Source organism: Ambystoma mexicanum, chromosome 1p (assembly GCF_040938575.1).
Source record: "Ambystoma mexicanum isolate Mex_15411 chromosome 1p, UKY_AmexF1_1, whole genome shotgun sequence".
NCBI lineage: Eukaryota > Metazoa > Chordata > Amphibia > Caudata > Ambystomatidae > Ambystoma > Ambystoma mexicanum.
The window spans coordinates 486,920,756-486,947,579 of NC_090921.1; positions in this window are offsets into that span (position 1 = coordinate 486,920,756).

Genomic DNA, 26,824 nt, shown 5'->3' on the forward strand with positions numbered 1-26,824 from the left:
TATTGCAAGGTGAGAAAGAACCATGTCAGCCGTCGCTTGAATTGCTTATATCATATTAAAAAGGGGGAGGAAGCTAAAACTGGGGTTTCTTTGTGTTTTGAGGATCTGTGGAAGAAAGAAGAATTGACTGTTGAAGATTACTCCCTGGTTCCTCACTGTGAAGGAGAGGATTGGGGACCCTGAGGAAGGAAGGCCAACACAAAGGACATAAAGGTGGGATGGACATGCCAAAGTGGATGATCTCATTGTTGATGGCATTGAAGCAAAGGCAATTGTCAATCATCCAGTCCTAGGTCTTGTGATGGGTCAGAAATGTGAAGCGGACAAAAGAGGTAAATAAAACGTTTGGATACTGCCTCACTATCCCTACCCTGATGAGGATTTCCCCTGTCTAAAGTAAACTAAAGGAAACACTCCAACTAAAGGATTTCTGACCCTCACGCTTTTACAACAAATAAAACAATAAAGAAATATATGGCAATTAAATTCAACAATATAACATATGATTTGATTCACAATATATTCAATGTCCATTCTCATAACCTGGGTGAATTGCCCTTCCCCAGATTTGAACAAGGGTTTTCTCCACAGTGCAAGGAAAACAAGGAAATCCGTTTTAACACAAAGTTCCAATACAGTTTCAAGATGTTGTATAATGTTCTATTGCTTCAAGAAAGTGTCTCCAGAAATTAGAAGTTGCCACTCCTACTGAAATAAGAACTGTCTCACATTTGTTTTCTTCCCAGATGCAACAACAAATGCTCTTGTCAGGATTATGTCACAACCTTTGGATTCAAAAAGAAATAAACTATTCCAACTCCTCATGGAGTAAGAACTAGGTTCGCCTTTGTAGCAACAACAGATGTCTTTGTCAGGATGGTTTACTTCAAACTTAACTTCAGGAAGAATTATAACTTTTCTTCAACAAGTTTTCACAAGGCACAAAATAATATGAGCTGTTTATGTTAGAATCACAGCTCAGCACTTGCATACACTACTACGTGGCTTATGCCTCTGCCAGCCTCTTTTGGGCAATGCCTCTTGCCCGATGAGTGTACTTGCCTGCCCGTCTACTTCTTCAACAACAAGAGCAGAAAAGTGCTTCAGTGGTAACTTCCAACTTAATGTAACAACAATTTAATTATATTTCTTCAGCATCAAACGTTCAACATATTGTGGGGGAAACAAGAAACCAGATTAGTGCTCTTCAAGACTTCTTGGCAGCTCCGCTTCTCTCCCTCTGGATAATCCGCTCCAGAAGAGCAGCCTGTTTGCCACCTTTCTTTCCCCTCTGTACCAACAACCAAATTCTGATCACTGTGAATACACGGGCAGCGTTGGAGCAATTTCAAGGGGTCTGATGAGAATAGAATAATTAGTCTCAACATTCCCTGACAAGTCTAGGGGAATGAGATTGGAAGGAGTGCTTACATAAAGTGCCTTCAGAATCTCGTCTCTGATAAAGAATAGCATGGATTCTGTACCTCTGGCAAGTCTGAAGCTTGATTGGTGGTTTTGAATGCAGTAATGAGAGTCTGTCACTCTATCCAAGGAGCTGATGAGCCACCACATTTGTGACAATGTATTCATGAAAGGGGTGCTTGCAAAGGGCAGTTGTTTGCCTGAATATTATGGACAGCACTGACTTTACTTTGATTGATGACACAAAGTCTCAGTTTTCTTTAGGGAAGGGTTCTGCAACCTTGGGCTCTCCAAATGTTTTGCACTACAACTCCCATCAGTGCTTGCCAGCATATTTAATGGTGAGTGATCATGGAAGTCATAGTACATTGCATTTGTTGAGCCACATGTTGCGAACCCCCGCTTGAGGGTGTGTGGGAAGACACTGATTTCCCTGGAGCTGTTAGCTAGACTAGTTAACATACGCAAGATTAAGGATATTATTCTTAATGTGTTTAGCAGGACATGGACCAACCTGTTCGAAAGATGCTCTCATTCTAACTATGTCAAAGCCTTGGTTTGAGAGATAGGAGCAAAAGGAGACATCTGTGCTAACATCCGGCATATGAGGGGCATACTATATAACCATGCCAGAGATGGACATGGTTATGGCTTCAATCTTCTCAACAAAACAGGAAGAAGGAGTGTTTGCCTGGGCTTGAGAAGTTGTGAGGGAAGATGTGCACTTCAATAGGGATCTAATCCCCTTATAGATTCGAAGTAGATCAGCTGGACGGTTGGCTGCCTTAGCAATGCTGTCATGGAGGAGAGACCTTTTATTTTGCAGAATGGGCCACGTCACAAGCATTATGCTGCCATGAGCAGGACTTTCAGTCATCAGGTTCTTTGGCTTTCTGTCAGCAGCACTCAGTTGCCCTACTCATTTCTTTTTGGTAAATCTAATTTGGAGTGAAGCCAGAAAGTTACTTTAGAGGGTGGTTCAAGGTTTAATGAAGAACTAGGGCAGGGAGATCCAAGGTTCTTTTAAGCTCTTGATGTAAGCTTGATAACAGCATGCCAGAAGGGCCACTTAACAACACAGGATTTACACATTTTTCAATGAAGATGGCATCAGGCATTCAATTCATCGCTCTCACAAACTGTGTATGTTGAAGAAGTGTCCAGTTTTGCACACCTAGCAAGTATTTCATGAAGTAAATGGGATTCTGACCACCAGGGTGAAGAGCTAATGCGGATATTGGACTGGTGCACATGGTAAAATGTCAGAATAGAATGTAAGGGGTGACCCCCAGAGTGATTGGGGTCCGATGACCAGATCTTCAAGTCAAGAGAATCAGATAAATATTAAAGTTACTGAAGGCCAAAATCATATCTGACATAGTTTGCAAATTAGTTGTGAACTGAGCACATTTGCCACATTTTGTATAGTCAGCTGGAGGTTGATAAATTGTGATAACAGTACATACAGGGCATTCTAATGAGGAGGTGGTCTTAGTATGAATCACTGTGAAGGAAAAAAAAAATCAAAGCAATCCCACCCCTCAAAGGGGTTCACCATAGTGCAGACCTGGATCTTATATCTAGCTGGGTGGAAATGTCAATTAGTGTGATATAATTATCCTAAAAATATATATCTGTTGCTGTCAAGAAATCATTCTCAAGGACAGCTACAAGTCATGCATGTGTCATGCACGCATATTGGCTGAACAGGGATTTAGAGAGGCCTGGATTTACATGGTCTAGGAGAAGATAGCCTAGCAGCAGAGAGAAGTGTTCCAGCTGCTGTGAAGGAGGGGAGGGAGAGTGGGCTTGTTCTAAAATTTCAGTGAGAACGGCAGAGTTTGACTGGCCAACAGAACAAGCGAGTTGGGAGTCTGGGTTTGCCATTAGAACTTGGAAAGGGGATCGTGCAAACTGAGACTGGGGAGGAGGAAAAGCAAGATAGCTCTGGATAGTGTTGGCAACAGAAAACATGAGTGACGGAAAGAGGGGATTAAATATGAGGGGCTTCTTGTGCTTGCCTTGTACCATATACCAAGTATCAAACTCTGCGGTGACTCATTATGAATACTTCCCATTCTCCCACCATTAATGTGTATGTATCCAATGGAGATAGCTTACTGCACATGAGAGATTCCCATGTGAGTGGGTCATAGAAACAAATGACGAAGTCCATGACAGTGTCTCGAAATGATCCATTAATATAGGAGGTCCCAAATGGGGAAACTGGGATTGGATTCCACTTACTTTTTTGTTGCTGTTTTAGTGCAGTTAGACATAAAGATGATAATTAATCAGTCCCTGAAAATGAGGCCATCAAGAAGGAGTGATGTAGGAAGAAGTGGATAAGTGGTTAAAGATGGATGGAGTAGTCTAATCAAGAGCTTCTGAGAACACAAAAATCCTAGATATCTAGGGACACCTGTAGTGGTAGGAAAATGGCGGTATACAGAAGCCTCGATTGCTGCCATTGGAAACAACTATAAAGAAAACAAGGTGCGGCACAATCTATCAACCCATCAAGGTACTTGCTATGCAGTAATAATACTAATGGTCCATGAAAGGAAATCTGGAAAATCTTGCACTCTGAGATTTCCTCAATATGGACGAAGTTGATCTGCAACCTATCAAAGACATAAAATAAGAGCGCCAGAGGACTACATCCCCACCCTTCTTGGGTTATAGGTGTATGATTCAGCAATTTCTAAAAGATAATCATCTCCTACTGGGCTGTGCACAAACTTCTAGAATTGTATATTTGGCCATGAAAGTGCCTGCTTCAGGATCACACTCTTGAATAAATATACAAAAGAATGTGGCGCTAGTAAAACCTTCAATAAAGACACCATGGTGACGTAGAGGGCCACATTGAAATGTGCTAAAGGAGACTGCCACCCACCTTTGGATCTTTCACCCGACCTTGTTCTTGGCACCTTACTGAGTGCTCTCAAACTGTTTATCACTGCAACAAACTCCTGAGTTGTAAAAGAGAGTAGGACACATGAGCAATGCAACAGCCAAACCAGAGAAATTGACAGCTGCTCTTCAATCCCACTCAGAAGACCTTGAGAACAAGTAATGCTATATTAACTTCTGGGCTCATGGTCTCCCAGAGGGAACTAAAAGGAAATATACAAAAACATTTGTGACAACTTTCTATAAGCATCTGCCTCCAAAACTCCACCCGAGTGTACAAAGGTTACTATTCCTGTTAGAGTATACGTAAGTGCTAACTATGTTGGAGTGAGTCATGCAGCAGGTCAACTTTCTTGGTCAGGCCACAAGATCAAATAGCTCAAGGCAAAAATATTGCCACTCCCATCCAGAGGAAGATTATTCAAACTGCAAGTGCTGAGATGGTGGCCAGATTCATGTACATCCTTTATACTAACAAATGTACATTTCATTCATAGGATCACCCACTTTAACACTTATATGCTTCAGGGTCCCCTGTTCAGGATCTGCTGCATGCAATTTTAAAAATTCAATAGGTGGGGTGGGGTCACAAGGAAATAGTAAAATGAAGTAGACTTGCTTTACTCTTCCACTTCCTCTCTGTCTCATGAACAAGTAACTGCTCCCTGCAAATTACGTTTTTCAGACAGTGTTTACTAATGCATTCCTATGGAATCTTCCTGGTTTTGACCAGGTATCCACTTGTTTTACAGCTGCCTGAAACAAAGTGTCCACACAAGATGGAGGAGGCAAACAGGACAGACATCTTACCTCCGCTCCATTCCCCTACTGTGCCTTGTGTCAGCATAAAAATGGGCTGTAGCTTTAAATGGAAGTGTAAAAGCTCTACACCTCACTTTTATGCCCTTCTTAACTCATAGTGACTAACCAGACTTTGTAGCAGTGAGCTAATGCCAGATAACTCCAAAATCTGATAGGCATTGTGCAATCCTCTGTAGGCATGGTCTGCTGTTCCCTCGTAAATTGAGAAATCTTTTAACAGAGTGGGGCGAACTTCCTCAGATCAATACTGAGACAGCATAGTACAAGAAGAGAATGAACTAAGGACATCAACAAACACAGATATTCTTCCAAATATTAGAAGTTATTCAACCCACTACTCTGAACAGCAATACCAGTCAACATTTACTCCAACGGGTAGCCCACTGGATCGATACTGTGGGGGAATGAATGAGGACTACAATGTATACTGTTTTCTATACATTTATACATGATCCCCTGTGTCTGTGCACATTCCTTAACACACATTGTGCCCCAAAAAAATTAAATGTCAATGATATCGCATTATTTCATTTACTCGCTTGGGATATTATTAATCCATTTGTTGAGTCATTTATGATACTTTGATAAGCTGTATTGTTTATTTATCACTGCTTCCTCTTTATTGTATTTTGTTCAGTGGATTTATTTTCAGATATCATTTTTTATTCTTTCTATTTTTGAATAAGCCAGGTTTGTATACTTTTACTTTATCATTATGAGTTTTTATGTATGGTGTTCATTTTATGAGGTTTTTCCATTTCAACATTTTATTTTATTTTCTCAGACTGTTGGCTTATTGTTTATTAGACTTAATGTGTGAAAGCGTTCAGAATTGCTATACATATTATGTGTGTTTTGTATATTCACTTTTTCGTAGTAGGTTTTATTCATTATTGTAAATGTGAATATTGAGCGGTTTTTGTATTATTTATTATTTATGTATGTTTACATCTGCCATAATACACATGAATTGTTCTTGTTTATTTGTCAGACACAGGAAGTTGCTGGAGTTGTAATGTTGGGCTAATACACTTTTCTTGACTTTTTTATTTTTATTTTCGTGACCATGGTTCTCAAAGTGGTGTGTTCATCACATTGACCCATGTCCTCTTTCCTGTAATACATGTTGGTGGTGCTCTTAGAATTTTCAGATCCAGGTGCCTGTTATTCTGCAGATTTGGAGCCTGGAGGTTGTTTGAATACAGACACTGCAAGCTCTAGTTTATCAGGTTTAATAAGTAGATGCTGGTAGGTTGCCAGACAATCATTTAAGCACTTATGTGAACATGGGAAGGTTAGGTGTTTTTCTACTCTCAAGCTAAATTAAACAAACATTCCAGTCAGGACTTCCTGCCACCAGTGAAGTCCACATGCAGATAAAAAACATAGGTCCTGGCGAACTTTACAGGCAAAATATAATTATTGTATCAGGATTCCCTAAAACTGCCTCAATAGTTGATACCCTTACGTTGGCTGGGACACAACAGGAAGATAATATGATGGGTTGATACAATGGCAGGCTCAGTGCGTTACCTCCTCCCTAAGCAGTGTTGGTCTCGCTTTTGGCTAAAATACAAACGACTACTGTATTGGCCAACATAATGCAAATTTTGTTTATGTTATACAATATGGTATTCCTTACACCTATAAGAATAAAGAACTTCAGGGTTTGGACATCTCGTGGTTGTGCAGATCTGATTAATGTGAACTGAAACGCATAGTATGCGCGCCCGGAGGCAGGTTCCAGAGTATGGACCACCATCGAGAAATCTGCGATATTCCCATTAATTTCTCAGAACTAACATTTATAATGGGAAATACGGGCCCGTTAATCAAGCAAAATGCAAACATCTGGAAACAATTAACATGTTAATAGCTGCGGATTTCAAGCTCAACCTGAGGGCACATAGAGAGGCTCACAAAGTGTCCTATGGCTCTTTCTGGAATCAAGTCTGATACACCAGGAAATTGCATGTTCGGCATCTATATATGGCAGAGCTATGGCACTGGAAACAATATATTTTCCTGGCAGAGCTTTAAAGAATGCATACTGATATGTAATACTTATATGTAACACTTTGGCCAACCCCAACTTCAGGTTTACCACCGCGTTGAACCCGAAAGTTCTGAAACCTTCATTGAGCAATCAGAGCTACTGTAAAGCGGTTGACGTTAGTTTAGTTTCACTTTTTAAATTTAAGTGGGCCTCATTACACGGATGGCGGAGAACCATGGCGCTATTAGCGCCATGGTTCATGCCGGTAAAATACCGGCACTGCCTTGGCGGAAAGGGGAATTACCGCCCCATTCCAAGGTTGGTGGGGCGGTAATTCCCCCTTCCACCATAGCCCTTCCCCATTCCCATTTTTGCCCCATAGGGCTCAATGGGAATGGGGATGGCGCTAATTACGGTACCGCAAATTGCAGTACCGTAATTAGCTCCCTGGGTCCCTTTGCGGGTTGGTTTTTAACGCCTGCAAAAAGCAGTCGTTAAATCCCCCAACCCGCAAAGGGACCTCGTAGTAAGGCGGTAAGGATTTACCGGTACCGGTATTTTACCGGTACCGGTAAATCCTTACTGCCATCCGTGTAATGAGGCCCATTGTGTTCTATTTATAAAGCGCTTCGGCTAAAGTGATGAAAATGTGAAGAACTACATATCAGGGCAATGGCATGAGGATACTTACTGAAGAGGATAGCTCCATAGCGGAGGAGCAAGAAACAAAAAAGTCGACAAATGAGAATGAGCTCTGGGGTTGGAGGGATGGAAAGAAAAAGCTGAGAACATTAGCAAAGAGTGGGGGTACAAAATTCTGAGATGAGATGTGGGAAGGAGCCAGACCCCAGTTACATTTACTGATAATACAGGATTAAGAGAATGGGAGCTGAAAGAAAGTCAGAACAGGTGAGGTGTATGGGGTTGGTTATGGAGCTCTAAAAGAAGATGGATAGCTGTTTTGTAAAGTGCACATGCAACCATTAGGATTTTTGGTGATAGTGCCTTATAGGTTTTGAACAAATACAAAAGAGAAAGGAGGGGAAATTGAGTGTTAATCAAGACAACGACGCTGAAGGAGGCAGTTCCATTCATGAGTGGCCATGTTGTGAAACGGTAAATGTATAGTGCCTCCTTTGTGATTAATGTTGGCCTAAGCCTAGTGCTCTACGAGGAAAACCGCGTTGCAAAGTTCTGATTTTGGATCGACTTTGCCGCCATTTGGGCAGAATGAGGTTTCTTGACCTCAAATGGAACAAAGATTCAATATCGCACCTTGATAGTTCAGCTACTCTCAGCGCTTGCACTTCCCACTCAGTTAGCAATTATGAAATGCGCGGCACATCAGAAAATCATAGACGATGTAGGAAAAGGGAATGCTTTTGCTGACCAGATAGCCAAACAGACTGCTACTGATCTCTATTCAGAAATGTATACTGCAAGGGAAAACACAAATGTCTGTACTATAGACAAAGGAATTGATTCCATAAAAAATATCCAAGCCGATGCCACTCTAGAAGAAATTAAACTATTGTCTGAGGGCTTGGCGAGGTTGGACAATGATGGGTGTTGGGTGAATAACTCAGAGGGAAAATGGATATTGCCAGACGCATACGTCACTATGATGATTTCAATGGCTCATGGTCCCACTCACATATGCGCTAGGAAAATTTGTAGAATGTTAGAAACTGTCTGGGTAAATGTTAACATCCCGAAAACTGCTGAGCGTTTTGTCCAGAGTTGTATGATTTGTCTACAGCACAATGTGGGGAAGGGTGTATCAACACCAAAGGGTAGTTTTGGTCCACCTTATGTCCCTTTTGAGGTAATTCACTTTCACTTCATTGAAATGGAGCGCTGTAACAATTTTAAGTATGTTTTGGTAGTTATTTGTGCTTTTAGTAAATGGGTTAAAGCCTTCCCTGTGAAAGATGCCACAGCACTGAAAACGGGGAAAACCATGCTTAAGGAATATTTTCCTAGGGTTGGTTTGCTGAGGGCATCTGGTTGGATAATAGTCCACATTTTATCGCTGCTGTTATTCTGCAAGTATGTGCGGGATTACAGATCGATAAACGGTTCCATTCAGCTAGACACGCTCAAAGTGCTGGACTTATAGAATGCCACAATGGTATTCTAAAGAATAAAATTGCCAAGGTTTGCGCCGGCACCATTTTGAAATGGCCGGAAGCTTTACCTATAACTCTTCTGTCGATGCGCACGACCCCACAGACTAAGACTGGGCTCTCCCCTTATGAAATAATTATGGGGAGGCAGGCTAACATTTTGAATTTGCCTAAACCTAGATATTCAAGAGATGTGGAGCACTTACTTCTTTCTGAGTATTGTGAACGGTTAACTCAAAATCTGTATTTGATTTATCAACAGATGCGAGAAGCCCTCCCATTTAAATACGAGGGGCCAGGTCACAGAATTCGACCAGGCGACTGGGTGCTCAAAAAGTCATTTGAGAGAGCATCCAGTCTCGCACCGCATTGGAGAGGGCTTTTCCAGGTCCTATTGGCCACACAGACTGCCGTACGAGTAGCTGGAAAGAAACACTGGATACACGTGACGCATGTCAAGAGGATACCTTTCCTTTTGCCATACGACGCAGACGATAAGGAGAAACTTACTTGCTCTGTTCCCAATGATCGACCAGCATTGAGCAGCATCAAGGGTGTTTTGGAGACACTTCCTGAGCCCGCGGGGCCTGGGGAATTTGCTGCTTTGCCTCCAAACTCGTCTACACATCCTCTTGCACCTTTGCTCGTGCTGTTCCCAATTCATCACTTCCATCAGGAAGCAACGACAAACTGTTCGCAGATCACACGGTACCAGGAGTCACAAGGTACAATCTGCATCCACGGAGCTAGACTTACTGCACAGTTCGGCTTGCCTACAGGGGAACAACTACAGAGCTTGTCCTTCACCACACCTTTTGCACCGAAGGAAAATTAGGTGGCCGGGGATATGGAAAGACTAAGAAAACGCGTGATCAGGAGATCACCAGCTAATGGACTACGGAGTTTTTCGCAGGAATCTTCTCGAAGGAAAGCTTCAAGGAACAATGCCTGTTATCGCCTCTACTCGTGCGGAACAAACAAGTGACTGTGTGGCCAACAAAGACAGTGGACGATCAAATACATGGTCCATGAGGACGTATTGTTTTCTCATAATTGCATTAGCCAGTTTCACTGTATTGATTGCTTTCGGATTTTGGTATATGGAAGAAGTGTGCCCACTTGAAACATTTTTGCCTACTGAGAATGTTCCTACTATGTGTACACCTTTCGTGCACCTGCACACTCTATCTCCTAGGGACTCCCAACATAGACAGAGCTATCATAATAATACATTACTTTTAATAATGAATGCAACACATACGATTTTGAATAGGACAAATTGCTGGGTATGCTCTCACTTACCGCAACATGGGGAAAAAGGGGTGGGCTGGTATATTCATCCTTTGCTTTTAACTACTGCATGTATGCCTCTTTAAGGGCACTATTCTTTGGCCGGTGGAATGAGAGCATCTCAGGGAATTTTGACGGGACAAATTTGAATGAGTTTGAAAGGTGAGTTCTAATGCCTCTTGGATGCTCACTCTTTGCGAATAGGAGCAAGCTTAATGTTGCTTCTACTCGGCCTTCTGATAGATTGTGCCAACCTTTCCAGTCATCCCTTTCTTTCATGATGGCTCCTGTAGGCAACAGGGATGCCATGCCACCTTCTTATACTGTTAATCATAGCCCCAACTCAGTTTCTTTCTGCATACAAAGGAATGGTACTCATCCAATGGGCGATTTCGAGGGTTGTACCAGTGTTACAAACTTGACCAGTGAGAACAGACCTTTGTATGTAGGCGAACCTGTCTGTTTCGTTTGTGGTAATGAGGCTTTTCCATGGCTACCTAGTGACTGGCAGGGAAATTGTATTTAGGAATTCTGTGACCAGGGGTATATGTAGCCAGTACCACTGAAATCTTTAGGGGTCATCCAAGGCGGGACGAGAATGGTGATACTCCTTCACAAGTTCTGGGCGATGCAACAAAATCTTTTGTACCATTTTGGGGACAGATTATGAATTCCGAGGATATCAGGAGACTAGCAAGAGTACTGGAGAGAACCATCAACTGGACCACATGACTCTAGAACACAAGGCAAGTAGATTAGTGGCTCTCCAAAACCAGATGTTATTAGACGTCATCTTGGCTGAGCGTGGTGGAGTATGCAAATTAGTGGGGTCTGCTTGTTGCGTTTTCGTACCAGATTCCTCCCCGACCATATTTAAGGCAATACAGAATCTGCACGTCCTAAATTCAGAAGTGCACATTCCTGAGGGAAACTGGGATCTTATTACTTGGTTCTGGGACTCTTTACGGTCTTGGGGATGGAAGCTTTTCTCGGTCTTAATGGTAATCCTTGGCATTTTGCTGTTTTGTTGTTGTTGCGTACAATGTCTTCCTGCCATATGTTCAATGCAAGGGGGATGTTGCGCGCAAACAGTAGTAACACTACGACCAAAAGTACATGTGCCTGAGAAGATGACTAATGTATTTGTGATGAGGATATTACTGAGAAAGACCTAATGGCGATTGATATATCTGACGAATATGGTTCAGGATGTATGGACATTGAAACGTATAGCTATTAGTAAATTGGTTATTTCTGGTAAAGCTCTTGGATTAGGCCAAAAGGAGGGTTTGTGAAATGGTAAATGTATAGTGCCTCCTTTGTGATTAATGTTGGCCTAAGCCTAGTGCTCTACGAGGAAAACAGAGTTGCAAAGTTCTGATTTTGGATCGACTTCGCCGCCATTTTAGGATTCATCCGCCATTTTGATTTGTGTTCATACGATTCTCTGTTCTAAAATGGTGAACTGTGTTTTCAACTTGCAACCAAGCCTCCCGACCTTTGAGTCCTGTTAATGTTTAGGCTGTGCGAGAGCCGACTGTTTAGACTAGGTAAATAGATCTTGCGCTCCATATGAACTTTCATCTGAGTATTGTCTGCGCACATAAGACTCATCCCTGTATAAACGTTGGAACAATGTAAAGTAAACCTCGAGCGTAGACACAGGCCGAACTGCATTGTGTTGGAATATAGACTAAGGCTTACCACGGGATCCGAGAATATACACCACCATTGTATCTTCATGGAAATGCAAACTCATATAATCCTTTTGCACCCGGAAATGTCACGCAAGTGGGCTGTTTGGCTGGAGAGACTGGAGAGACCGTGAGACGTTGTTTTCTGTGAATGCCGTAGATGCCCGCATCTTTGGCAAAGTCCGTTGTTTGTTTTTGTTGCCTGCTCCTGGGACCTGCCCACGCCCTCAACATGCATATAGCTTCCAGTGCTAGCGCACCCGCGCGCGCACCCGGAAGTGGCACGCAAGTGGGCTGTTTGGCTGGAGAGACTGGAGAGACCGTGAGACTTTGTTTTCTGTGGATGCCGTAGACGCCCGCATCTTTGGCAAGTGAGTCGGCAAGAGGAAGGACAGAAGGCCTTTTCTGCAGCGAAACGCACAGGTTACCCTGTGAAGTATTGGGAAGTACTGAAGTACTGGTGTCGAGCGCTGGGACTTGGGGACACATTCTAGGACTTGGGGACTTGGGGAACTGTGTTCAGGGGGAGGAGGACTTGGGGACTTATGTTGGTGCCATAAAGACAGGTTGCACCACTGATCTTTGGTATTTCTTCTATCTCCACAGAGTCCGTTGTTTGTTTTTGTTGCCTGCTCCTGGGACCTGCCCACGCCCTCAACGTGCATATAGCTTCCAGTGCTAGCGCACCCGCGCGCGCACCCGGAAGTGGCATGCAAGTGGGCTGTTTGGCTGTTCGGGTGACGGAGAGGCGGGGAGGCAAAGTGCATATGTTGCTTTGTATGCCGATACTGGTTTCCACTTCGTATAGATATCTGAGAATTATGAAAGAGAAGTCCTAACCTTAATGGAGTGGAGTTAAAGGATTGGTTTTTAATTGGCTTTAGCCGAAAGTGCACTGAAAGTGTGGTGGGGTTGCTCAACTTGGTGGCGGGGGGAGGATTAGTTGAGTGTAAAGGTGCAGTGGTAAAAGTGTTTTTTTTTGTTGATTTGACTTTCTCATGCGGAAGGCATGAGGAAAAACAAAAGAGAAATTTACACCTACAAGAGGACTGTACCACTTACCAGGAGAGAATCGAAGGCAGTGGCAGGTTCTTTTGACTATATTCTTACTGCTCCTGTAGTATTTACCCCTGTTAAGGGTACAATGAGTATGGCATGCAGACTCCCCCTGCCTCCATCGCCACCATCGCCACCGTACCCCATGGGAAATGCTGTAATGAATATGGAGGAGGGTGGGGGGGTGGCGGATGAATCTATTCTATTGATTGACTCAAGCGAACCGAGTAAGAGCTTAGAGATCTTACTGAAACACAAGATTCTATACATCAGAAGGGTAGTGAACGAAGTCCAGAAATGATTGATAGTTCACTCATGGTCTCAGTATCCCTTGGGGAGGGAGGCAGACTGGGATCTCTCATCAGCTCAACCTATGAACAGGGAGTCTGAGTTGAGGCTGTCCTAAGGGGACACCCTAAATGCCTCGATACTAAATGAACTTTCATTACATACCATACTCTTAAAACAGCTAATAGCTGGTGTAGAGAGACAAAATTGTTTTGCAGTTAGTGGTGACATGGCCAACCTGAATCTATTGGACCCGAGAACACAGGCACTAATATCCAATGACCAGCGGGAGGCGTGTGGGGCAATCACACCAGGGGTATTGTTACGGGATGGGCCACCCACCCTGTGAGACCATCTGAAGAGCCTGAATTGCTAGTGAATGAGGACGATAAAAATGTGGGATCGAATAATGAGCCTAATATACAAAATAATAACAACAAAAATGAAGACAGGGCGCACAAGCAGAGGCAAATGGCCCATAATTTAAATAAAAATAAAAGCAACACAAAGAAAATGAACATCATGCGTAAAAAGAACACATCAGGCTATAGACGGAAGAATGTCAACGTTGCCAAAAATAATTGGAGATGGCTGTTAAGAGGGGAGGCAGATGACCTGGATTCTGATATTATTGAGATAGATGAAGGTCCAGATGTGTTACTATGTAAAGGAACGAGGGGTACGGCTGCACCCGACCAGATATCTGAAAATCTGAAAAATAAGGGCGTCAAGCGCCAGCAGAGGACTACTATCACTAACATCGAGGGTCCAAAGCAGTCAGATCTAAACATCCAGGGAAGTCTATTTAACTTCTTCCCTAAACAAGTAAAGCAGCTAGAACCCATTGTATCCTCTAGAGCCTCAATTTCCGCTTTACCCCCAGAGAAAGATGCTTTACCTCCAAGGCAAACAAGGACCCATAATGGTCCAATGAGGTTAATATTGGGAGAAAATTGGGACCATAGGGAGGGGATCACCGATTTGGAAGTGGTAGAGGTGCTACACTCTGGTAACAAAGGAGTAAATGAAGTAACAATGCATACTATGATTGTCAACAATAATCCCGAATCAACAGCACAATGTTTCCAATCTAATGGCCCTGGACGCAATAGATGTTTGCAAACTGATAAAAGAGGGAAATAATGCTTGCTTAACGGGATCCAAATCCTTCGGGGGCACAGAAACCACAGAAGCTGTGGTAGAAGCTGATTCTTAGGAAGGGATACCGGTGATGGAACGAGTGATCAGAAGGGTCATAAAACTGATGCTGGAAGGTCATGATGACAGTATACGAGGTGAATCTGTTCTTAAAGTAACCCCGTGTCCGACACAGGATTCCAGTTTTCAAAATGAAAATGATAACAAAATGTGTGTGCCACCGATAGTGGAAAACGTGCAGGTCACTAAAGAGGACTGCAAAAATGTAAATTTAAAGGCCCCAAATCCAACTCGGGGCCCATTGAATGAAGATATTCATAGTGAAGAGGAAGGTCTCAGGAAACCATCTGATATGTTCAGGCATGAGAGAAGTAATCAGGAATGTCATGAGGACTACCGAACTTCCATCCCACCCTGGAGCCATTCTGATATACAACCAATGGGAGCACAATTAGGGGCCATTAACTATCGTCCCTTTAAATGCGCTGAATTCCCGAGCATTTTTCTATACTACCTATTTGACAAGGGGGCCCTCATTCTCTGAATAGAGTGACGGTTTTGGCCCTGTTTAAGGAGATACCTAATCTCTCACTTATTACAACAGGAGACATCAAGTTGGTGGATTTTGTCCACCCAGGAAGATATGATTATGTAAGGGTTGCGTTCCACTCCAATCTTACAGTTGAGACAGTGTTGAAAGAAAGTAGTATGTTCCATAAAATGGGATCCGATCTAGAGAGGGTGCACCCGGAGAGGAGATCTGAGATCCAGGTGGAGAGGGAGCAGCACGGAGAGGAAACTCGGCCTTCCAAATCAATTGAAAGCACTTATGATGAGCCTAACCTTAGATGGTTAGCCATTACATTAAGAGATTCCATATCACAACTTCAGGTCCTGAAACCCAATAGTTAATAACCATGCAAACTTCCCTCTTATCAGTTGGAACTCGAGGGGGAACTGGTCACTAAGGAACACACTGGAAATATGTGATATATTCAAAGAATGTTTTATTTTTTGTACACAGGAAACATGGTTTACTTCAGAATACGTACTAGATGGTTTTATCATTAATTCTACCCTGGCCAAACAAGGCACAGTAGGTAGACCTGCAGGTGGTCTACTAATAGGAGGAGCTACTTCCCTGTTGCCTAAAGTTATAAAATTGGATAGGATCACAGATTGGTGCTTATTACTGTTAATACGCTTTCAAAACAGCACGCCAATTGGGGATAGTGACCTTCTGATTATCAATGTCTACTGGAATACGAAACTTGACATTGAGGTCGAACTTAAAAAACTGGGGGTACTGATGATGAAATGTCATGAAATTTCGAAAAACTTGGTAACAATAATTGCAGGGGAGTTTAATGTAGGAATTGGAAATGAAACTTCACAAACTACATTTGAGGATATGGGAAATTTTAACTGGTCAAAGTGTAATAAAACATGCAGGGGTATCTCTGGAGGATGTTTATGGAGTCATGGGGTCTGTCAAATACATTGGGTTTCTGGAAAGAGAAAAACCCTTATACTACTTGGTATAGAGGCACGCAAACTAATGCTATACATTATATTTTTCTTTTGGACTCGATCATGGGCAAGGTGGAGGAGTTTAAGTTGTTGAAGATGACCATAAGATACTGTATGTAAATTTTGAAGGAAAAAGGGACGAGAGTGGTGCACATTCGAACCTAGTGAACCTGGAAATAAACCAAGCAAAAAACAGAATAGTGTGGCACAAGACCAATGTAGAAAAAACAAATACAGTATTTCTTGGAGACTTTAGCTCCTCCACCTTGGAAGGAAAGTATATAATGTATTCAAGGGTTATTTTTCTAGTTATGTGGGCAAGGTAATATCCTGCACGGCAATTCCCATTAATGTAGATCGGGTCCGTATTAGCCATACACATGCTTATGATCCAGTGATAAGAGATTATAAAAATCAGCGACAAAAGGGCCTGAGGCAAGTGGCAAATGCACTGCTTTCGCCTGAAAATAAAATGGCATTTAAGAAACAAGTTGCTAACCTCTGGACATGGAAAATTAAGGATCGCAGAGCAAAGCTATGTCAATTAGATGGGGAAAGAATGCAGAGTGCACTAAGGGATAATTCCTCTAGATCATTTTGGGCACTGGTCAATGACAAGGCATCCCATAATTGTAAGGCATTAGCAAATCCAATCTCCGATCAACAGTGGGTTGGCCACTTTGGTAGCCTTTATCAAATAAAACATAGTACCATGCAAACTCCCATTGCAATATTGAATGTAGATTGGAATATTGATATCACCGAGGGGGATATCAGTGTTTGATCTATAGGGCCTCATCATCAAGGGCATCTGGCCCCAATGGCCTTGCTAACACCGTTTTTAAGCAAAACAAACAGCTTTGGACAATAATATTATTTGTATTGTTTCACGATATTCTACTGACTCGCGCTATCCCGTCCTGTTGGCATATTTCTTTTGTGATTCCAGTATATAAAATGGGTGACTGCTCCAATCCTCCTACTATCGGCCAATAGCCTTATTGGATGCGGATTCAAAGATCTTTTCTGGTATCATATTAAATTATATCCATACATGGATTAACAAAAACAACATACTATCCAAATTACAATTCGGTTTCAGAAAAAATGTGGGGACGGATGCGGGAGGAATCATGCTAATTGTTATGCAAGAAATGGCATGGCAAAAAGACGCAGCAACTATTTACATCAAGACTATTGATTTGTCTATGGCATTTGACAAAGTGGACCGAACAGTGTTGTGGGGCAAGTTAAACCATCTGGGAATGCCTCCAATCTTGCTCTCTATTCTAATCAAGCTACATGAAGGGTCCCAACTTCAGGTTCGTTTGAATAATGAGGGTTGCTTATCCAGTTTAATTGATGCACCAAATGGGTTACGACAGGGGTGCATTTTCGCCCCCACAATTTTCAATCTATATGTCTCTGATGTAGGGGAAGGGCTGGAAGAGGTGGCGTTTGTATCCCCGTGGGTTGAGGGGACAAAAATCTGCTGGACAGCGAACGCAGATGATTTTATGCTCTTCGACCATACTCCCATAGGGTTGCAGCGATTACTCTGTAGATTCAGAGATTAGACTGACGAGGAGTGATTAGAGTAAATCATCTACAGATAAATGAGAATAAGACAGTGGTTATTCGACTACATGCGCACACCTACTTAAAACAACATTCTTGGTTTCTGAACCACATCAAATTGATGGTAAAGCCCTATATACGATATCTGGGGTATCCAATTTTTGGTAACAACCAGAAATCACAATTCAGACAACATATGGACGCAAAAATTATACCCCTAATGATACAATTAAAAAAATGTGATATTACATATGGAAAATTCTCAGTTTTACCTGCGGTACGATTTTATAAGCATAAGATACTACCACAGTTCTGCTACGGGGTGGAATTCTATCCTCGCTGGTTTATGGCAGAAATGAATAAATATGAAGGAAGATTCTTAAGAACAATTCTATCATGTCTACCGAAATGTACGCCAGTGGCAGTTTTACAGTATGAATTAGGCCTAAACTCAATTACATCTATAATAATGTGGAAAAAACTCTGTTTAATCAGGAAAATGGTTACAACAACGAGGGCCACATTATATGATCTCCTTGGCTCAGGCATACGCAGTAATAACATCATTTCTGCTTATATACTAAACCTTAAGGAGGAATGCACGGTATATCTTGAGCACTGGGGCCTATCTTTGGAATTATTAATGTTTAATCCTAATAAGGTCAAAAAAAGTTTAGAATGGGGGGATTGGGATAGTACAATGTATTCTGTAGGAGCCACTAGGTTCCTAAAACATATTGGCCCTCATTACGACCCTGGCGGAAAGGGTTTTATGCCAGCGTAATGCATGGCGTACCTTTCCGCCAGACTACGAGTTCCCGTAGCGCCATGGCGATTTTTTCGCCTGGTTTTTCCGGGCGGAAAAATCCATGGCGCTACGGGACCTGTTGTTAATTACGCCACCGTAATTTACGGTGGCATAATTAACGCCTTCCCCACTCCCATTATACCCTATGGGGCAAAAATGGGAATGGGGATGGGTAAATGGGGATTGGGGACTTACCGCCCCGCCAAGGTCGGAATGGGGCGGTAAGTCCGCCAACCCCCATGGCGGAGTTGGCAGCTCTGCGCCATGGACCATGGTGCAAATTGCACCATGGTCCTCCTCCAGGGTCGTAATGAGGGCCATTGTCTCCCATTACAAAACATTAGGGACAGTGGAATCATACTTAGCACTGTTCCCTGATAAACCATCCGGGCATATCTTTACGGGTTTCAGGTGCAATGCCCTACCGACTAGAGAAATTCTAACTGCCCGCAGCAAAGACCCTGTAAGGGAACTTGGCTGCCGGTTTTGTGAGGTATTGGGCATGGAAGAGACTCTGGAACATTTGATGATCTATTGCTTTGTATTAAGACCTTATCGGATTAATTATTTTAGTAAATTTGTGGCTCATTCTGGTCCAATAGATCTGCAATTACTATGGATAAAAATGTTACAAGGAGCAGATAAAAATCGTTACAAATATCAATTGTAAGGTTTCTAAAACATGTATGCAAATTGGGAATACAAACTGATTTGCATGTGAGTAATGCTGACCAAATAATTGCATGAGCTGAATGCTAGAAGTTTTTAACTGTAGTTTCTTGATTGTGATGTCTTAAGAGGAGGATATTAAGTATTGAGTGTATTTCGCTTTTCTTTATTCTTTTCTTTTTTCCTATTTAAGTAATCATGGTAGAGTGTTCATATGTTTTGAGTTATCTTCTTTTAAGTGTTGTATCTGGTTTATGTTTATGCTTTGTAATTATCTACTAATTAATATCTTTCTGTGCTAATGTCTTATGTTTTTTATAATTGTATTTGCTTTTTTTATATCTGTATATTTTGTAAAGGTTATTTTTAACCATATACTAATAAATAAAAAAATAATAATCCTTTTGCATATTATTGGATAAGTTGTATGTGAACTAGGCACAAACGCTAGACCACAAATTATTAACGTGAAGAGATGCTAGACAATATTATTCGAAATTGTATAAAAGCACGAATGCTCAGATGTCCATCTCTCTCTCACCTCTCATTGTCAGGCTGGTATACGTTGAGGGGTGTTGAGAGCCAGATAACGATCTGTGTTTCTTTGTAAACTGTGCAGAATAAAAGATCTGTGAATCTTTTCAGCCCGTGATTGGTGTATTTCATTTGTGGTACTCAGCCTCGATATTTCTTTGCTCTTACAATGTAAGGAAATGGCCTGCCCCTGATACAACAACGGCAACAATGGTAAACTGGTTAATGTGAAAATAAAAATTTTGAGAAGATCTAAATCACCACAGATGGTGTGCATTTGATAACCCAACAGCTCAAAAGTCCAGGAGTGAGGTTGTGATAGTAGTGATGAGGAAGCAGTGATCTTTAAACCAAAAGTGGATGGGGAGGCCGTGGAGAGATTGACGAATCGGAATGACATAGAAATATTTGGGAGAATTGGTGATGAGTTGATTAGCTGCATTATGAATACGTTGGAGACTCTGAAGAATGTAAAAAGGAAGCACAAGCCCAAGAAACAGGGCATTTACTTAGTTCAAGCGATATTGAATATGGGCAGTGAAGGCAGTGAACACAAGCAGAAAAATACAGGACACAAAGAAACTGACTATGCATGCAGAGCTGAATGTAGCAGGAGGAAGTGACACAATAAATTTGAGGAGCAAGAAAATAAGCAGGAGGAAGTGACACGATTAATCTGCAGAGCAAGAGAAGAAGCAGGAGGAAGTGACATGATTAATCTGAGGAGCAAGCGAAGAAGCAGGAGGAAGTGACATGATTAATCTAAGGACCAAGAGATGAAGCAGGAGGAAGTGACATGATTAATCTAAGGAGCAAGTGAAGAAGAGCCACGTGTAAAACCCACTCATTTGACAACAGGATTAGTAGAGGGAAAAGGGAGTTTTGCAGACCAATAGTGGTGTTGACAGAGGGGTTACAGGCCATCCACCCCTTTGACATGTGTCTTATCCAGTTTCAAGTTAAGGGAGTCGGGACTCTAGTCAGAAATAGCCTGCATACCAAAATGTAAAAAGAGGGGAAATTAGGTCAGTGTCTTCTTTGAGCTGTACAGGGGGTCATCAACTTTGGAAAAGAGGGGAACACTTTGTGTGTGAATAAAAAGGATAGGTGGGTGAATATAGATGTTGAACAGAATAGGTGAAAGGGAAAAACCATGTGGAACACCAGATGAGAGCAACATGAATGAAGAGGTGAAAGTGTGAAGAGGGATTGCTTCAGTGGAATCAATAAGAAAATAAGACACTCACTTGTAAGCATAATCCCAAACACCTGCAGAGTCTAGGGATCAGGGACTCATGATTCACAGACTAGAACCGATTTGAGGCTGTCACTAGGACAGACCATGCTTGAGATGTCCACAGAAGAGGATGCGATTCCAAGAATGTCAGCAGTTAGGATGAGAGAAAGTTTTCCAGAACGTTGCTACAGTTAGGAAGAAGAGAAATAAGCTGGGGCTGAACAGAACAAGAAGGAACCAGAGCAGGTTTGTTACAAAGAAAAGATAGCAGGGCAGGTTTAAAAGGTGGATAAACATCCCTGATCTGAGGGAGGAACTAAGAAGATGCCTGAGGGTGGGAGTTACAACAGATGAGCATAATTTAATGTGAAGTCACTTATCATGGGGAAAGATATATGTAGCGCCAGGTCGGACACAGAAGAGGGAGTGGCGAGGCAGAAGTTATGAAAGAGTGATGTGGGCTCCCTACAGGGGACGACTGACGAGGAGTGACAGTAAAAACGTTGCTGACTTCTATGGTGAGAAAAAAAAAAGATTTGTTCTCCAAATTCCAAAAAGGTGGGAATGATAGAAAAGGCTGCAGAGTTTGAATAGAACTTTCAGAATGGACAAGTTTATTTTACGTGTGTTGGGAGCATTGTCAAGCTGCAAGGAAAGGTCGTGTACCTTACCATCAAAAATAACTTGTCTGTACATTTTAAGTTGGAATTTGAGGTTTAATTAATTGCTCAATGGTGTCATATACTGTATGCCAAAGGTGTTCAGATTGTTTGGTGCAGAATCTTTCCATGCTCAAGGTGGGGGTAAACAAAGGAATGTTGCTAGGCTTAGGAGGATGACATTAAAAGGGATGTCACAGTCAGGTACATCAAAGAGACAAATGTTGCATGTTATTGAGGCAAAGAGAGAATGCCAGGAAGAACGTGATGGGTGGCAGCAGGCGAGATCAGTGCTGGGAATTTTGGAATACAGCGTTTTCCATGGGCAAGTGTTAGTTGTATTACAAGTAACAGAAGCATGGGAGGCAGCGGGCAGAACAAGAGAAAATGGGATAGCAAAGTGATTAGCTCAAATTTGAGGGAAAGAAGTTTAACGTTTATCAAGACAGGAGCCGAACATAAGTTGCAGGGTGTGTGTGTGGCATTATGAGAAGGACCGGATGTAAGCTGGGGAGACAAAGTGTGGAAGATAGTGAGTAGTGCAGTCAGTCCAGGCATTTGGCCTCATTACATTTTTAGCAGTATTTTAGCAGTAAATCTGATGAAAAATAGCCTTGCTCAATTACCATTAACCCCACTTGGTCCTGTGGATTTACTGCAGGATTACAAGTGTTGGTAGGGTGGTGTGATTGCCCATTTTCGATAGGACTTCATGGGGATTTTGGTTGAATTACCACAAGCAGTAATTTAGCGGATTAATGGAGGAACAGTGGAGGATTTACCTCCAGCTTCTTGCTGTTGTAAAAGGCATCACTGTATATTCCCAAAGGTTGCACATAACACATTTTCACCCCTGATAGGATCGGGTGAACAGGTGGGTTGTTTAGTCGTTTATGAAGTTTTGGTAACAGTATTCCATTTTCGATGCATCTACTATAATTCTTCAATGTAATCATGGGGGATTCATTATGACATGAACTCCACCTTTATCCGCTGATGTAAAAGGGTGGTATTTATTGTCAGCTGAACATTCAAACATACAACTATCCTGCCCATCCCATCCCATCATGCGGCCACGTTAACATACCCAATCTCACAGATGATGTGCTGCTCCATAACCCAGAGGGTGACGTTCATGCTAACATGTCTTCCCTGGAGTGTGGACGCGGACTGAAAAGGAAACCAGTGTGGCTTTCCATAATGTAAGAATTCTGATCAGGAGCCATGTGGTCCCAAATCAACAGGGATCATCACTCTGAACACCTCAAACAGGGGCTGTCCTAAGCATGTGCCACATCTCCACTCAAGGCCTTGCTCCAGACAACATTCATCCAGTTGAACTATGCCATGATCCCTTGGATGCCTGGAAACAAGGTCAATCAGCCACATAACCACGACAAAGAGACGATTAAATGGAACATACGATAAACCGCCAGTTGATTATCTGGGCTCAACTGGCAAACATCTTGTCTAAGCTGGCAAAGAGCCTACATGGGCTGCAATATCAGAAAGGCAATGTCCATCTAGTTGAGAGCCAAGTATGCCAAAAGATGACCAACTACATTGGGGTTGTGGAGGCTGGCAACCATATTGCAGCTGTACTCTGGGTCAATGTTGTAACCATTTCAGGACCTTACAGATGCAGCTATCAACATGCTCCAAGATCCTGTTCCTCCCCTGTTCATGCATACTGACGCTCGTTTAGCAAAGCACCGTGTGTGTGCCACCTGTGACACCGGGTGTTGGGCGATTACAGCACAGTTTCCAAAAAGCCATACATCATGGAGCACAATTGTTTTTCTTCAAAATGTGTTTTGCTATAGTTCAAAACATTCAGTTGGTCGATAGTAAATATAACACGTAAGCTATATATTAGAGATATGTACTATCCCTATAATGTGAACTAAATACATTGTCACTGCCTAGAACAGCACAAAAAATAATTTCTGGCAAATTCATCTGATTTGCAGATGGGGCAACATTACATTTGACCACAATAGTGCAGTATTACAATTAATAATAATGAATATACATCCTATGGCCATGTATTTCAAGACTGCAAATAGCAAAGCAAAAGGGCAGAACATGAAAACAAAAGACTCAAACATACATGGAGAAACCATATACTCACACACTATCAACCCAAGGAGCATTGCTGTCCAATCTTTCTTCATTAATGAACTAACAAGACACACTGACCACCTTGCACACTTGATGGTGCAGTGTGTTGCGCATTCAATTAATAGCTTTTGCATTAGTAAACAAGGAAGGCCAAAAGATGCTGGAAGATGTCTCATTACTCCACTGACCTTTCTGTTTTCGCTGCTCACTGGTCTTCCAATAACATGCCTATTCACCTTGCTAAAAAAAAAAAGGGATGCTACCAGAATGTCATCATCTACCTCTTTCCACATCTGCTCACGAGGCTAAATCACCTTGGATGACTCAGGCTCCTGATCTCACTCTTCACTGTGTGCTCTCTGCCTCAATCTTTGTGCTTTAATTCTAAAATAGGCATGTTCCCCTAATCCTTACCTCCTACCTTCCCATCTTCTGTGCCTCACTCTCTTCCCACTTCTGGAAATGCACATTCTATTCCATGATTTTCTAATCTAATCTTAAATTCTAACCGATCGCAACTTGTCAATTAAATGGCAGCTCCATTGGACCTGTATCATCTTCGATCATCTCTTCCACGTACTCCTGCTTAGTCCCTTTTGGCATGGTTATTTCTATTTCTTCTACTCCATAATGGAAGATTCCCATAAACATTCAATCATGCAACAATTCTACCCTTCCTTAAAAATTCTTCTCTCTGTTACACTATTCCTGTGAACTGCCACCCTAATGTATCTCTCTCCCGCTCTTTCTTGAATGTGCTATCTTTTCAGAACGTTCTCTCTCTCTCTGGGCTGAAAATCATTTCTTCCCCTTTTACAATCTTTCTTTCTACACCTCCAACGAAATTGCTCTCCTCCATATCACAAAGTTTCTCCAATCTGCTTTGCATCCTAAACTGTTAATCATTCTCATACTTGTTGACATGACTGCTGCCTTTGATAAAGTTAGTCCTTTGCATGCCTTTCCTCTCTTGATATTCATGACTCACCTCTTACCTTTCAAACCTCTCTTACTCAGTCTACTGGGCTATTGTGTCCTCGTACCTTCCCACAAGACTTTGTACTTAAGCCCTCCCCATTCTCTCGGCACACTATTCCACTCTCTTCTATCATTTATCCTCATGGTTTGAGTTGATTCTGAAATATTTCATTTATTTTCTTTTTTTCTCTCTCTTTGTCAGTGCATTTGAACACTGGTTGCTTAACCATTCTCTTAACCTGAACTCCTCTAAAACAGCAATCCTCTTCTTCTCTGTCTATCTCTTCACTCCCGTTAAAACCTCCTCCTCCTTCTTCTACTACTGCTTGGCATAATTTATGTTTTAATCAGCAAATGTATTTGGGGTATGGTTCCTGTCAACACCTCTTCTCTTGTCATTTTTTTCTCTGTGGTTCAATCTCTTGGCTTAGTTTTCTTAACTTTTCCTAGCTTTTCCTGTCTGTTCCTCACATACCCTGAGCTCAACCTCACTCTCCCCATTTTGCTACTTGTTCCTATGCTGTAGAAATCTCGTCCTCTCTCCTCATGCTCTGATCCATCACACTCCATTTTCAGTTTTCTTCCTAAATCTTATCTATTATCTTTCTATCATTTTTAATAACTCTTACCTTGTTGTTGCTGTTTTCTGTACTCTGTCTAAAGTGCTTCATAAATAGAATGAAATTAAATGAGTCTGGCCTGAGCAGGTTTGCAATACATTGCATTTCTTAAGGGGATTTCATAGTTTCTTTACCCTAATATAACATAACAACTCTGCTTGCACTCGCTCCCATATTATTTGTTTATCTGCATTATTTTTACTTCTTATTTTATTTGCGCTTGGTTTTGGTCTATACATTTCCTAGTAAACACTGGGGTTGCCGCAGATGCCTGGCCTTGTTCAACTCTTACATTCATTTCATTTTGTTTCCATGTAGCACAAAGCTATCCTATGCTCCTACTCTCTATTCCGTTTACCTGTCACTACATGGACCCTGGCTCTGTACCACTAACCCCGTCTTGATAAGTGGAGGGGTAGTTACCTGAATTTCATAGTCACTTTATCTCACAGCTTCTTCCTTTTCCTGCACGGTCCTCCTTGTAGAATGCCTTCCTGCTTACACATGCTGCCATTTTAATTGTTTGTTGGTTTTATTTTAACTTTGTATTTTAATTATGCATCGATTTGGTTTAATAATTTTGTTGAAGGCCCTGCTGGCACCCAGCTTGCCTTGCTGTGTTTTACTTTTATTTCAATTTCATTTCATTTCTTTGTAGCCCAGTGCTTGACTGGGGTGCTCCACGTGTCCCGTTCATTTGCCGTGCTCCACGTGTCCCGTTCATTTGCCACAACTATCTTATCATGGCGATGAGCTCACAGCTTCTAACCCAGCCTGATTGGTGGACCAGTGGTCACCTGACTTCTTCTTATCCTCTATGAAGAGGTGTAGACAGAAAAGTGACTAACCCCTGCCCCACTTTGATGGGCAGATGAACATGTCACTCAGGGCTCTTGCCCTTTCCCAATTCAATATTGAAAATATGAGAAGAATTATTCACTTAAAAAGCGATATTGTTCATACCCTAAACAGAGACAGTGAGGATAAAAACCGTGTGAGCCAAGGATGACATAAGCAAGTGATGTCATCTCACTTATGACACATGTAGCTGCATAAGACACAAGGCAAAGATGTGTTTATCACAGAGCTACTGTGAGAAACCGAGGGGTATTCCCCCCATTTAAACCTCGAGAATCCTCTATTGAGGTGGCCAGGGAAGGGCCATCGCTCTTGGGTCCCAACCCCGGGGGGTGGACAAGTGAGGGTGGATCACCTGGGTAGGGAAATCCGGGGTTGCCCTCAGGAGAATACCAAGGGGGAGACATGGCATTCTGACCAGACAGTGGTGGAAAAGGATGTCCCAGATGCCTTCTTGGGATATC